This window comes from Ranitomeya imitator, chromosome 2 (assembly GCF_032444005.1).
Source record: "Ranitomeya imitator isolate aRanImi1 chromosome 2, aRanImi1.pri, whole genome shotgun sequence".
Classification (NCBI taxonomy): Eukaryota; Metazoa; Chordata; class Amphibia; order Anura; family Dendrobatidae; genus Ranitomeya; species Ranitomeya imitator.
The window spans coordinates 582,907,765-582,920,885 of record NC_091283.1 but is presented as its reverse complement, the minus strand read 5'-3'; the positions used below and the strand labels follow the sequence as shown (position 1 = coordinate 582,920,885).

The window sequence follows — 13,121 nt, the reverse complement described above, 5'->3', positions numbered from 1 at the left end:
ACTAGCAATGAACAAACATGCTTGGTGATACTTGGTTATCACTTGAGTATCATGGTGCTCAAATGAACTAGTTACTCGGCGAATAATGAGCAACACTCTACGTAAAACTCAAATCCCTGCCCCGCATTTTTGGCACCTGTTGCACAGCCAAAAAGCATTCAGAGATTGCCTGAGTGTCACTGTAATGGCATAGCCATCTTGGTTGTGGCATTACTGTAATTGGCTGGCTGTGTGATCATCAGGACTTATAAAACAGCAGGTGACATCTGGCTCTGCACAGCTCTATGACAGTTCATATCGGAGGAAAAGAGTGCTTATCTAGGCCGGTGTGCACAGTATAACAAATCAGAGGTCTGCAGTGTTGATACTGGTGCTGAAACTGAGCCATCATACTAACCAACGTTCTAAGGGCTAATCATTTGCTTTGTTGGTTATATCATATACAATCTGCAATTAGGAGGGAGAGAGTCACAAAAACAGGGAGAGTAACAGAATCCAGTCCACACACAGGGATTAGGGCTGAGCAGTCCGTTGGCAAATACATAGCTGCAGCTTTATTGTTAAAATATTCTCCTGGGTTAAATTTCTTACCCATACACTATTCTTTGTTCTGGATTATATATATATATATATATATATATATATATATATATATATATATACTCTGAGACCCTTTCCACTACAGGCAACCCACCAGATGGAGACCAAACTTGGAGTCTCCACATTTCTGAAAAATGATTGCCACACACCACTGAAATGGCATCAATTTCCTCAGAGTAGAAATAGTATAATGGGGCTCTGACACCCCTTCCACTACACGCAAACCCATCAGATGGAGACCCAATTTGGAGTCTCCACATTTCGAAAAATTATTTGCACACACCACTAAAGTCTTTGGATAGGACAAGTTGGTGTTTGTTCAGTAGAGCTTTCAGTAACATTACCACCTACCCCACATACACCTAAAACACCACGCCTATTCTTCCTTCCGCCACAATCTTGCTTTTTCCCACTCTTGTTGGATGTAACCTTTTACTCTTTTAACTAGCTATTTCACAACCCTAGGCTCAGACCTGTCAATCACTTGTCATTAAATTAACAGTCAGTATTTATTTGCTAGGATAATATGGCTGGACCACACAATTAGCACAAAAGATTAATATGCTAAAATATGGACTGGAGGCTGGACCACACAATTAGCACAACTAATTTATATGCTGAAATGTGGACTGGTGGCTGGAGCACACAATTAGCACAAAGGATTTACATGCTGAAATGTGGACTGGTGTCTGGACCACACAATTAGCACAATGGATTTATATGCTAAAATATGGACTGCTGGCTGGACCACACAATTAGCACAATGGATTTATATACTGAAGTGGCAATTAGGGTTGAGCGACTTTTCTTTTTATAGGATTGGGTCAGGTTTCACGAAACTCGACTTTTTCAAAAGTCGGGTCGAGTGAAATCGGCCGATCCTATAGAAAAGTCGGGGTCGTGGTCGGCCGAAACACGAAACCCAATGCAGTGCATTGGGTTTCTTATGGTTCCCAGGGTCTGAAGGAGAGAAAACTCTCCTTCAGGCCCTGGGATCCATATTTAAGTGTAAAATAAAGAATCAAAATAAAAAATATTGATATACTTACCCTCGGACGCGCCCTGGTTCTCACCGGCAGTCTTCCTTCCTAAGAATGAGCGCCTGAAGGACCTTCGATGACGTCGCGGCTTGTCATTGGTCGCGTGAGCGGTCACATGGGTGTCACGTGACCAATCACAAGCCGCGACGTCATCTAAGGTCCTTCAGGCGCTGATTCTTAGGAAGGAAGGCTGCGTTCGCAGCCCGGGGTCCACCATGCAGAGATATCTGCTGCAAAGTAATGGCGGATAAACTCTGAGCACACACGTGGGTCAAGCTTCACCCCATGTAAACTGGAAGCGATCTCTGTTGCCTCACAGAGTCGCACTGTACACAAGACTATTACACTAACCATACTTGTGCTTGCTCTGGAACCATATGCAAAGCCAACGGCTAATTGCCCCCACTGACGCTAACTGCCTGCCTGAGTGTACAGTCCCAAAGCTACAGCCTCACACCACATATGTATAGTGGGGTATAGTATCCACTGGCATAAGCCAAACACATTTGATACTAGCGCATGGCCGTGCAGCCATGCAAACCTTTTATAGTTGCAGCTCTTCAGGACCTTCCTGGTGGACCAATAGGAGCTGCTACAGGGCCTGAGTGTCTGACCCCGACCTCCAATGAGAAGTCCTCCCGTGGGCATGCTCAGTGTGAGAAAAGCAGGACTTAGTCCCAGAAAAGCCTGCTCACCTCTGACCAGTGCTGGCTACAAAGGCAGAGCCTGGAAATCCAGCAGCAACCATTCGCACAGTATCAGGCTGAGCCAGGCACTGGGACTGATGTCTCTGCTGAGCAGGTTCCACTGTGGCTGGAGGAGAATGGGAGACCGCAGCAGACATAGTTCAAAATTCCCCCTGTGCAGCGACGGGAACTCGACACCTAACACTCCCCTCATTAACAACGCACCACTATCCTAGCCAAAGTCCTAAAAAAAAATATTAGTGGAAACTTGATCATTTACCGAACTTTGGCTGAATTTGAGGAAAATACTGGGGAATCTGAAGACGAATCCAAATGTGCATGGTTTGTGCCGAATTTGAGATTGGTGAAACTTTTTCTGAACATGTTTGCTCATTTCTAATCCACCTCAGCCAGAAGCTGGAAGCTCTGCAGCACTGCCTCAGCAAAGAAGCAACAGGGTTTGGTGAAGCTAATTTGGGACCTGTTCTCTTCAACATATTCATTAATGATCTGGTAGAAGGTTTACACAGTAAAATATCGATATTTGCAGATGATACAAAACTATGTAAAGCAGTTAATACAAGAGAAGATAGTATTCTGCTACAGATGGATCTGGATAAGTTGGAAACTTGGGCTGAAAGGTGGCAGATGAGGTTTAACAATGATAAATGTAAGGTTATACACATGGGAAGAGGGAATCAATATCACCATTACACACTGAACGGGAAACCACTGGGTAAATCTGACAGGGAGAAGGACTTGGGGATCCTAGTTAATGATAAACTTACCTGGAGCAGCCAGTGCCAGGCAGCAGCTGCCAAGGCAAACAGGATCATGGGGTGCATTAAAAGAGGTCTGGATACACATGATGAGAGCATTATACTGCCTCTGTACAAATCCCTAGTTAGACCGCACATGGAGTACTGTGTCCAGTTTTGGGCACCGGTGCTCAGGAAGGATATAATGGAACTAGAGAGAGTACAAAGGAGGGCAAGAAAATTAATAAAGGGGATGGGAGAACTACAATACCCAGATAGATTAGCGAAATTAGGATTATTTAGTCTAGAAAAAAGACGACTGAGGGGCGATCTAATAACCATGTATAAGTATATAAGGGGACAATACAAATATCTCGCTGAGGATCTGTTTATACCAAGGAAGGTGACGGGCACAAGGGGGCATTCTTTGCGTCTGGAGGAGAGAAGGTTTTTCCACCAACATAGAAGAGGATTCTTTACTGTTAGGGCAGTGAGAATCTGGAATTGCTTGCCTGAGGAGGTGGTGATGGCGAACTCAGTCGAGGGGTTCAAGAGAGGCCTGGATGTCTTCCTGGAGCAGAACAATATTGTATCATACAATTATTAGGTTCTGTAGAAGGACGTAGATCTGGGGATTTATTATGATGGAATATAGGCTGAACTGGATGGACAAATGTCTTTTTTTGGCCTTACTAACTATGTTACTATGTACTATGTTACTAATTTGTCTAGGAGACAAAACATACACCACGGCAGCGTTATGTAAAGGAATAAGAGACCAGATAGATCTGTGTTTTTTGCCGCTAAACCTCCATCCAGGCATAGTCGTGTGTGATAATGGGCATAACTTGGTGGTGGCTGTGAAGCTTGGCAAACTTGGCACATGTGCTCAACCCAGCGGTTTCTGAAAACCTACCCAGATTTGCACAGCTTCTGGTCAAGGTACGCCATGTCAGCACCCACTGACTGGTGTGCAACATCACCACGCATTGGAATTCCACACCAAACTTGCTAGCAAGGCCAGTGGTTAAGTACCAGCTCCAACACACCCGTCGGTTCTGGTCAGCCTCTGAACATAACAACTGAAGATTGGGAATGGATGTCTTACCTTTGTGCTGTTCTCAAAGATTTTAAGGACACCGCAAAGATGATGAGCAATGAAAACAACATAGGCAGTGCAACAATCCCACTTTTCTCTCTCTCTACTTAAACAGTTGCTGCTCACAATTAAACATGAAGCTTTGCATGTGGACAAGGTGAGGATGACTGAAGACATAACAAATAGAGATTCCAGTCAGCCCAGCCGCAACTCATCTGCTAAGCGTAAATTGGTTATCAATGAGGATGTGGACGCTGATGAGGAGGAAGAGGAGGAACAGGAGCTGGTGGCTAGCGCAACATAGGCTAGAAGCCACACACCCTTCATCCCGTCTCTCCTATGTGGATGGGCTGAGGAAGGGAATGAGGAAGAAGAGAAGGAGGAGGTGCTGGAGATGGAGAGTCGTCATCATATGGAGACAAAGAAGTGTTGACTGTATGGAGTTTGGCACATATGGCCAACTTTATGTACCACTGCCTTTCCCGTGACCTCGCTTTGCATTCATCTTGGCCAAAAAAGAGTACTGGTTGTTCAGCCTGCTATACCCAAGGAGAATTTTGTATCTCTTGTTCCTGAGGTGGATAGGTCTTCTAAAATGGTGCTATGCCAGAAGGCCATTGTGGAAAATATGTTGAAAAAATACCCATTAGACAATGCTAGTGGCAGGGAGAAAGCTTCCTTGCCCAACCAAGGTGGAAAGGCCAGGGAGACACACAGCAGAGGCAGGAGTACACTGTCAAAGTCGTGGGCCAATTTCCTGACTCCAGCCCTGCGTCAAGACCTGAGGACCAGGTATCTTTGAAAGGGATGGAAAAGTTTTGAAAGAAGGTCAAAAAATACTTGACATAGGGAGTACGCCGGTATGATCAGCCATCTGTGACTTTTAACTATTGGATCTCAAAGCTATACACCTGGCATGAACTGTCCTTCTATGCTTTGGAGGAGTTGTGCTGCCCTGCCACTAACGTCTTGTTTGAGTAGGAGTTTAGTGCTTGCGGGGGTCATAACAGACTGGGGCCTGTCAACTGAAAATACTCACAGGCTTACTCTAATAAAAATAAACAAAGCCTGGATTAGCCCACACTTTTCCACATTACCAGATGGCCGCAGCAATTAGAGTGTTTTTAATATTCAACCTTTGAATGAGGTCCCCTAGTTTATGCCTTTCAGGGGTCCATAGATGACCCTCATTATAGTTTTGCTTGGCTTTTCACTTTCTGCAAAGCCTTTAGGACTGTATACGTACATCAGCTACACTTTTTTCATTCATTCAAACAGCTTTACACTGTTATTATTGTATTACAGTGGTATGTAAAACTTACAAAAAGTGCTAAAAAATATCACTGGATTAGATTACTCATCCATTGATTATTATTTGCTGTCTGTCACATTTTGGTGGTATGTAACAATACAAAATAATTTTTAAAATTTGGGCTTTGTTACATTTCTTAGATATATAACACTACAAAAAAATTTAATTTTTTTTCTGGATTACACTTCTTACCCATACACTATTTTGTGGTCTGGGGTACATTTTTGTCAAATACAACACTCGAAAAAAAGCATTAACAAATTTTGCTGGGTTAAGTTTCACAACCATAGAGTATTATGTGGTCTTGGTACATTTCTATGATATACAACACTCCCAAAAAGTGTTAAAAAATTTAGCTTGGCTACATTTTTCACCAAAACACTATTACTTGTTCTGGGGTACATTTTTTATGATATACAACTCACCAAAAAAGCGTTAAAATGTTTTGCTGTGTTAAATTTCTCACCCATATACTATTCCATCTTCTATGATACATTTAGTTGATATATTACCCTCAGAACTTGTCACAAATGTATTAGTATTATATTGTCCATCCATACAGTATTACGTGTTCTTGAGTATATTTCATTGCTGTATAAGGCCCCAAAATCTTGCTAAAAGATGTATTGGTATTGTATTGTTCATCCATAGAGCATTATATCTTCTTGGGTATATTTCGTTGTTATACACCGGATTTTCTGGACTATAAGATGCACTTTTTCCTCCAAAAATGTCAAGCATAAAGCAGATGCTGGCATCGGAACAAGACACTGCGAGGGAGGGCAAGAAGGTAAGTATAATGGTTCATGCTTTTTTAAAATGTTTTTCTGATGGAGCCATGCATACCAGGTTGAGGATGGGGCCAATCACATCAGGATAAGCATGGCGCCATGTATACCAGGATGGAGATGGGGCTCTGCATACCTGGATAAGGATGAGGGAGCCATGCATACCAGAATAGGAATGAAGGGGCAACACATATCAGGAGAGGGATGTGGAGGCCATGCATATCAGGATGGGGATGGTGGCTATTCATATCAGGATAGGAATGAGGGGGCCACGTATACCAGGATAGGGATGAGGGGGCCATGCATACTAGGATAGGGGATATTAATACAGAAATGACCGCATTTTTTACTTGAAGTTTTTATTTCTAAATTCCTCCTCTAAAACTTAGATGCGTCTTATAGTTCGAAAAATACGGTAACCGTCAAAAGACGTGTTAAAAAAATGTATTGATATTATATTGCTCATGCGTAGGGTATTACGTGACCTTGGGTACATTTTGTTAGTATATAACCCTCAAAAAAAATTGTTAAAAAATGTAACAATATTATTTTGCTCACCCATAGATTATTCTGTGGTCTGGAGTACATTTCCTTGTTATCTTACCCTCAAAAGTGCATAACCTTTATGAGTTTAGGAGTACCAATACATGACAATTTGAATAGAATGTGTACGAGGCCCTCCTTTATGTCTAATGCAGGATGTATCTGAGTCCCTCTGAGACCCTATTTTTTGTCAGGTCTTGCTTTCTTCATAAATTAAACTGAAATTTCCTATTTTTTTAAATAAAAAATCAATTTTGGTTTACTAAAATAATGATTTTTTTTTAAAATCCTTATTAAATGTTGCCTTATACACAAGTCATTGCAAAATGCAATTTCTTGTCGGTTTGGAATGTTTTATTGTCACTCCGTAAAGTGAAGTAAAAGTGTGGCATCATTGTTCTCAGCAACGATTTGGGAGTCAGAGATGCTTCCAGGAGTCTTCCCCATCCTTCTATTCAGCACTTTTCCATCTATTTGAACATTTTCATTTCCCCCCAAACCTCTTTGTGGGTCTGCTGGGAAAAAAAAAAGCTTGGCTTTCCCAATGACTCCCTTTATATTTATTACTCGAAACGAGCATTTGCTTGTTTCGAGCAACGAGCATCTGAGCATTTTAGTGCACTCTCATCTCTAGTAAAGACCTGTTTAAATATACTGGATTTTTTATGGTAGTCATAATGGGATCTGTAGCGTCTTCTGCTTTAGGATGCTTACTGTCTCAAGAGCAAGAGTCCATATACATGTCTTATATAGGACCCATTGCCCTATGTGTTCACCCAATGTATAATACAGTTTTGATAAAACATAGCTGGTTGGTTGAATCTGATCCTTATTTACATATAGTAAGTTTTCTGTAAAATAAGGCTGTCTCTCAAGCTGTGATCATGTTGTGAGTTTTGCAGCAATTTCTGAAAAGTTCTGCAATAAAATCTTAAGTGTGAACCCAGAAAAAATGAACGTGATTATTTTTGCACATGAATTTTTTTTAAATCATTTGTTTCTGAAAATAGTAAAAGCTGTAGTAACAAAAACAAAGTGTTGATAAGTTTTCATTTTTTAATGCTTCATTGTAGTTAAGAATCAAATATGATAAATGTGTAATAAATGTGGAAATTATGAAGAAAAAGCGAAATTCTGGAAGTGCAATTTCTGGTGCCATTTATAGGTTCACTCTTCATTACGGAATTTTCCATCCTTTAATTGGTCTATTATTCTGACAGGTAGAGAACGTGCATGCTCATGCTGTCAACTGTACTTCAAAGGTGATATATAGACTTGCTACTTCATAAATAATTCTGAGTCTCAGTCATCATTGAATGAATGCATTAAATCAAACTAGTCTGTGAAATGATATGCTGCGTCTTTTAATGAGATGTTATATTTCGTGTATACTCATAAGGCTGAGCTGTAGGAGCAATCATGATAATTATAGCTTTAATTTTACACGACAGGACAACTACTGTTCAAGTGATGACTAACATCCAATACTTTTTGTTGGATAATTCACACTTTTTCAACTTCAAAATCGTGTATTTTTCTTTTGTAACTTCTTGAAAAATTTTAAATAAGTAAAAGAAATGATAGTAAATGGATGAAAACATGTCCGAGTTAGGGTTTCCATCGTCCAAACAATATTCACAAGCATTAGGTTTTCAAACTAATTTAATCTATCCTAACCATTTGCTTTATCTGCTATGGATCCAGGAACTCTGTTGATCTGAGCCAAGATAGGGAATGATGATGTCCTGTTCTTTGGTCACATGACTACTAAGGCCTGTGATTGGCTGCAGAGGTCAGATAATAGGAACAGCAAATCGTCAGAGGTGCGTCTGATGACACACTCTCCCAGCCACTTGACCGAGAAGCAGAATTTAATTGCTTCCTTGGTCTACTTAGACCACTGGAGCAGCCGGTGCTGAATCCAAATCAGTTACAGCACCAGAATTAAGAATGCAAACTGCTTACATTAATAAATGGATCTTTTGGATGAGGGTGGTGTATTTACTCCACATCAGGATGAATAGAATCATTTATGAAAGTTTTTCTGTATGATATGAAAATAAGAATTTTATGAGTCTAGCTCCAGCTAGACTCATAAAATGCTCATGTGCAATTATACAATACAGTATAAAAAATACTTGAACTGTAATAAAACATGTTAGGGAATTCTATGGTGTATACGCAGGTAAAAAGGGTCATGTGCCGTAGGCAATCCATAAAAATCATCCATAAATCCATCAAATAATTTATAGAAATATGGTAAGTTATAGGGAATAAATGCTAATATTGTGTGTGTGGCAATAAAAGTCAATCATTCACCACTTCAGAGAACTCTGTGTGTTGAAGCTGTATAATAGCCGCAAATTATGCAGCCGAATGGAACCGAACCAGCACACCCAAGATACTCGGACAGCACGTTATGCGACCACGTTCGCTCATCACTAAATAGGATCACTATGTTCATTTTGTCTGAATCAGTGTTCACAATGTATTCTAATGCAAATGTGCAACACAAGCAATAAACTAAAGTTACTGTTACACTAAATGATTTACCAACGATCACGACCAGCGATACGACCTGGCCGTGATCGTTGGTAAGTCGTTGTGTGGTCGCTGGGGAGCTGTCACACAGACAGCTCTCTCCAGCGACCAACGATCAGGGGAACGACTTCGGCATCGTTGAAACTGTCTTCAACGATGCCGAAGTCCCCGGGTAACCAGGGTAAACATTGGGTTACTAAGTGCAGGGCCGCGCTTAGTAACCCGATATTTCCCCTGCTTACCATTGTAAAAGTAAAAAAAAAAAAACACTACATACTCACATTCTGATGTCTGTCACGTCCCCCGGCGTCCACAGGGTTAAAACTTCTTTTGGCAGGAGCGCTGCTAATGCACGCGCTGCTGCCGAGAGCCTCCCTCCACTGACTGTCAGTGCCGGCTGTAAAGCAGAGCAGAGCGGTGACGTCACCGGTCTGCTCTGCTTTACGGCCGGCACTGACAGTCAGTGGAGGGAAGCTCTCGGCAGCAGCACGTGCATTAGCAGCGCTCCTGCCGAAAGCAGTTTTAACCCTGTGGACGCCGGGGGACGTGACAGACATCAGAATGTGAGCATGTAGTGTGTTTTTTTGTTACTTTTACAATGGTAATCAGGGTAAATATCAGGTTACTAAGCGCGGCCCTGTGCTTAGTAACCCGATGTTTACACTGGTTACAGGTGAACACATCGCTAGATCGGCGTCACACATGCCGATCTAGCGATGACAGCGGGTGATCAGCGACCAAAAAAAGGTTCTGATCATTCCCCACGACCAACGATCTCCAAGCAGGGGCCTGATCGTTGATCGCTGTCACACATAAAGATATCGTTAGCGGGATCGTTGCTACGTCACAAAAAAGCTTGACATTGCAACGATATCCTTAACGATATCGTTAGGTGTGAAGGTACCTTAAGGTGTATGTCCAACAGAGCCCTAGAGCACAAGCATCATGTTGGAAAAGTTTTTTTTTCAATCATGTATTTTGTGAGTAACTTTCAATATACAGGAGGATAATGTGATGTATAATAAGACTAATCAATATTTTTCCTTTTCCTTAGACTTGGACACAATGTCCCTGATTCATCATTGTCCTGTGGTAGTTGATGCTTTTTTGCTCCAAACTCATCATTATTTTTGCCTTTTTTTCCACTTTTTAGTACAATTAGTCACGTTTCAAAAAATGTCACATAAAATTATGCACATAAAACAACTATGGCAGAGGAGGATAGCGGGAATACACCCAATCAGAAATTTTGTGACTTTTCAAAAATTGGCAATTGATTAAACATCCAGAAAGCCTAAAGTCCGTTCAGAATAGCAAACATAAAAAAGAACACAGATGAATATAAAAACAGTAACTTTGGTCACTTTAAAAAAGGCACAAATGAAAAAATGAGTATGGTTCAAACAAAAAACAAGCCTCAAACACAAAGAAACCAGACAAAAAAAAGGTGCAATAGCAAAGATGGATTGTCCCCGTTATTGACACTTTTATGAGAACTCACTATGGTAAACTTCTCAAATCATATCCAGTAGGATTGAGATCCCTGTATTTTGATCTTTATTACACAGTGTAACTTATTTAACATCTGTATGAATCTTACTTAAATATGGAAAATGATTAGAAAATGATTTTAATAAATTGCAGTGAAATGGTGCATTTTTGTAAAATATATAGTACACTGTGCAGCATGTGTATTTATTCCATTCACTTTTCTTTGGATTTGCATGGTATTTGTATGTCCTACCGTACCACTTCAAAACTTCAATATTTTTTTGCATGACTCTAAGTCCCGTAGTACAGCATAACATACTAAGCAGCCTTAAAGTGGCTAGATCCAATCCTATTCAGATGAATTAATGGATTTTGTTTACTTTGTATTCTTTGTTTTTTTAATCTAATCCTAATGACATGTGTCGTTACCTTTTATGACCTCATCTATTTAGTTCACAGATTTACTGAGCGTAATTTTTATAATATGTGATTGTTCTATATTCCACCCACAGGTCACATCCTTATGCCAAATAAATGGCACACTTGCCAATCTTATTGAACTATGTATTGTGCAACCTACTATTAATTTGTTGGCTAACAGGTTTATATTATGCAGATGAAGTGTCAATCTGCTTCTCCCAACATATTATACTTAAAGAGTAAATCCTCAAAAATCAAGTTACTGTGTATCCTATTCTTGGCATAGAGGAAAACTAGTTTACTGCTGAGTATCTGCTTTACAGCTCCATCCTGAATAGAAGGGAAATGTGCATGCTTGGCTACCCACTCCATTCATTCTTTAGGGGGGCGGCCATCAGCCTTACTATACACTGTTGCTGAATTGCCAGCTTTTCTGCAATCTATCTATGTAATTATATATAATCTGTGCTTTGGTCTAATGAGTCCTCCACAGTCACCAGTCCTAAACCCAGTCGAGATGGTTTGGGGTGAGCTGGACCACAGAGTGAAGGCAAAAGGGCCAACAAGTGCCAAGCATCTCTGGGAACTCCTTCAAGATTGTTGGAAGACCATTCCCGAAGACTACCTCTTGAAGCTCATCAAGAGAATGCCAAGAGTGTGCAAAGCAGTCATCAAAGCAAAAGGTGGCTACTTTGAAGAACCTAAAATATAAGACATATTTTCAGTTGTTTCACACCTTTTTGTTAAAGGGAACCTGTCACCCCGTTTTTTCAGATTGAGCTATAAATTCTGTTAAATAGGGCCTGCGATGTGCGTTACTATAGTGTATGTAGTGTACCCTGATTCCCCATGTATGCTGAGAAATACATTACCAAAGTCGCCGTTTTCGCCTGTCAATCAGGCTGGTCTGGTCAGGTGGGCGTGTTCACAGCGCTCTTTTCTTCCCCAGCTTTCCGTTGGTGGCGTAGTGGTGTGCGCATGTCCAGAGTTCCGAATTCCCTGCGCCCACGTGAAGACACAGCGTGCGATCTGCGCTGTAATCCCTTGCATCGGTGGGGGTGGCCATCTTCCTGGGGCCGCGCGTGCGCAGATGGAGTGCTCTGCTGCACGGGGCTTCAGGAAAATGGCCGCGGGATGCCGCGCGTGCGCATTAGAGATCGCGGCGGCCATTTTCCCAAAGCCGAGATGCAAACTATGCATACTATTCATTGTTCATGGCCTGGGTCTTCTGGAAATAGTTTAGCGCTGCAATCGTCTTTTTCCGGTAGTCCCATGAACAATAATTGTATATAGTACCAATTGTTACACTCCATTCAAAATGGAAAAGTGACCCCATTCCCAGGTTTCAAAGCCTAGTGAAGTTCGAAAATGCAAATGAATTTTTTTTTATTATGCACTCGGGTCTCCAAACCCCAGACAATAGTAAATCTAAGATTTTATATGAATTTTTTTTTATTATGCACTCGGGTCTCCAAACCCCAGACAATAGTAAATCTAAGATTTTAAAAAAGAATAAATAAAAGTCACCTCACTGCTCATCCAGTCCTCTGCACCTCTTCTTTATGCCTTTTACTTTCGCCCACATTCTTTTCTTCTGACCTCACTGCATGGATTGCCATTGCGGCACATGTCGCGACCTTACGACATGCATTGCCCAAGGCCTAGTCTATACCTCAGGTGACACACGTTGTGAAATCATAACGTGTGTTATGATGCACAGTGACATCAGATCTATACTTAACACTAGAAGTACTGGCACAGAGTGATAAATGATGAAGAGGATGAGCAAGACAGAGGAAGCTGCAAAGGACAGGCATTGAGGGCTGAGCAATGGGTGGCAAGG

General features: G+C 41.2%; 1 protein-coding gene across 3 annotated transcripts in view; it reads right to left on the bottom strand.

The window, feature by feature from the left end:
* LOC138665083 (protein-glutamine gamma-glutamyltransferase E-like) overlaps positions 1-13,121 on the bottom strand; it is a 161,295-nt gene that overhangs the window by 60,690 nt on the left and 87,484 nt on the right. The window lies entirely within an intron of this gene.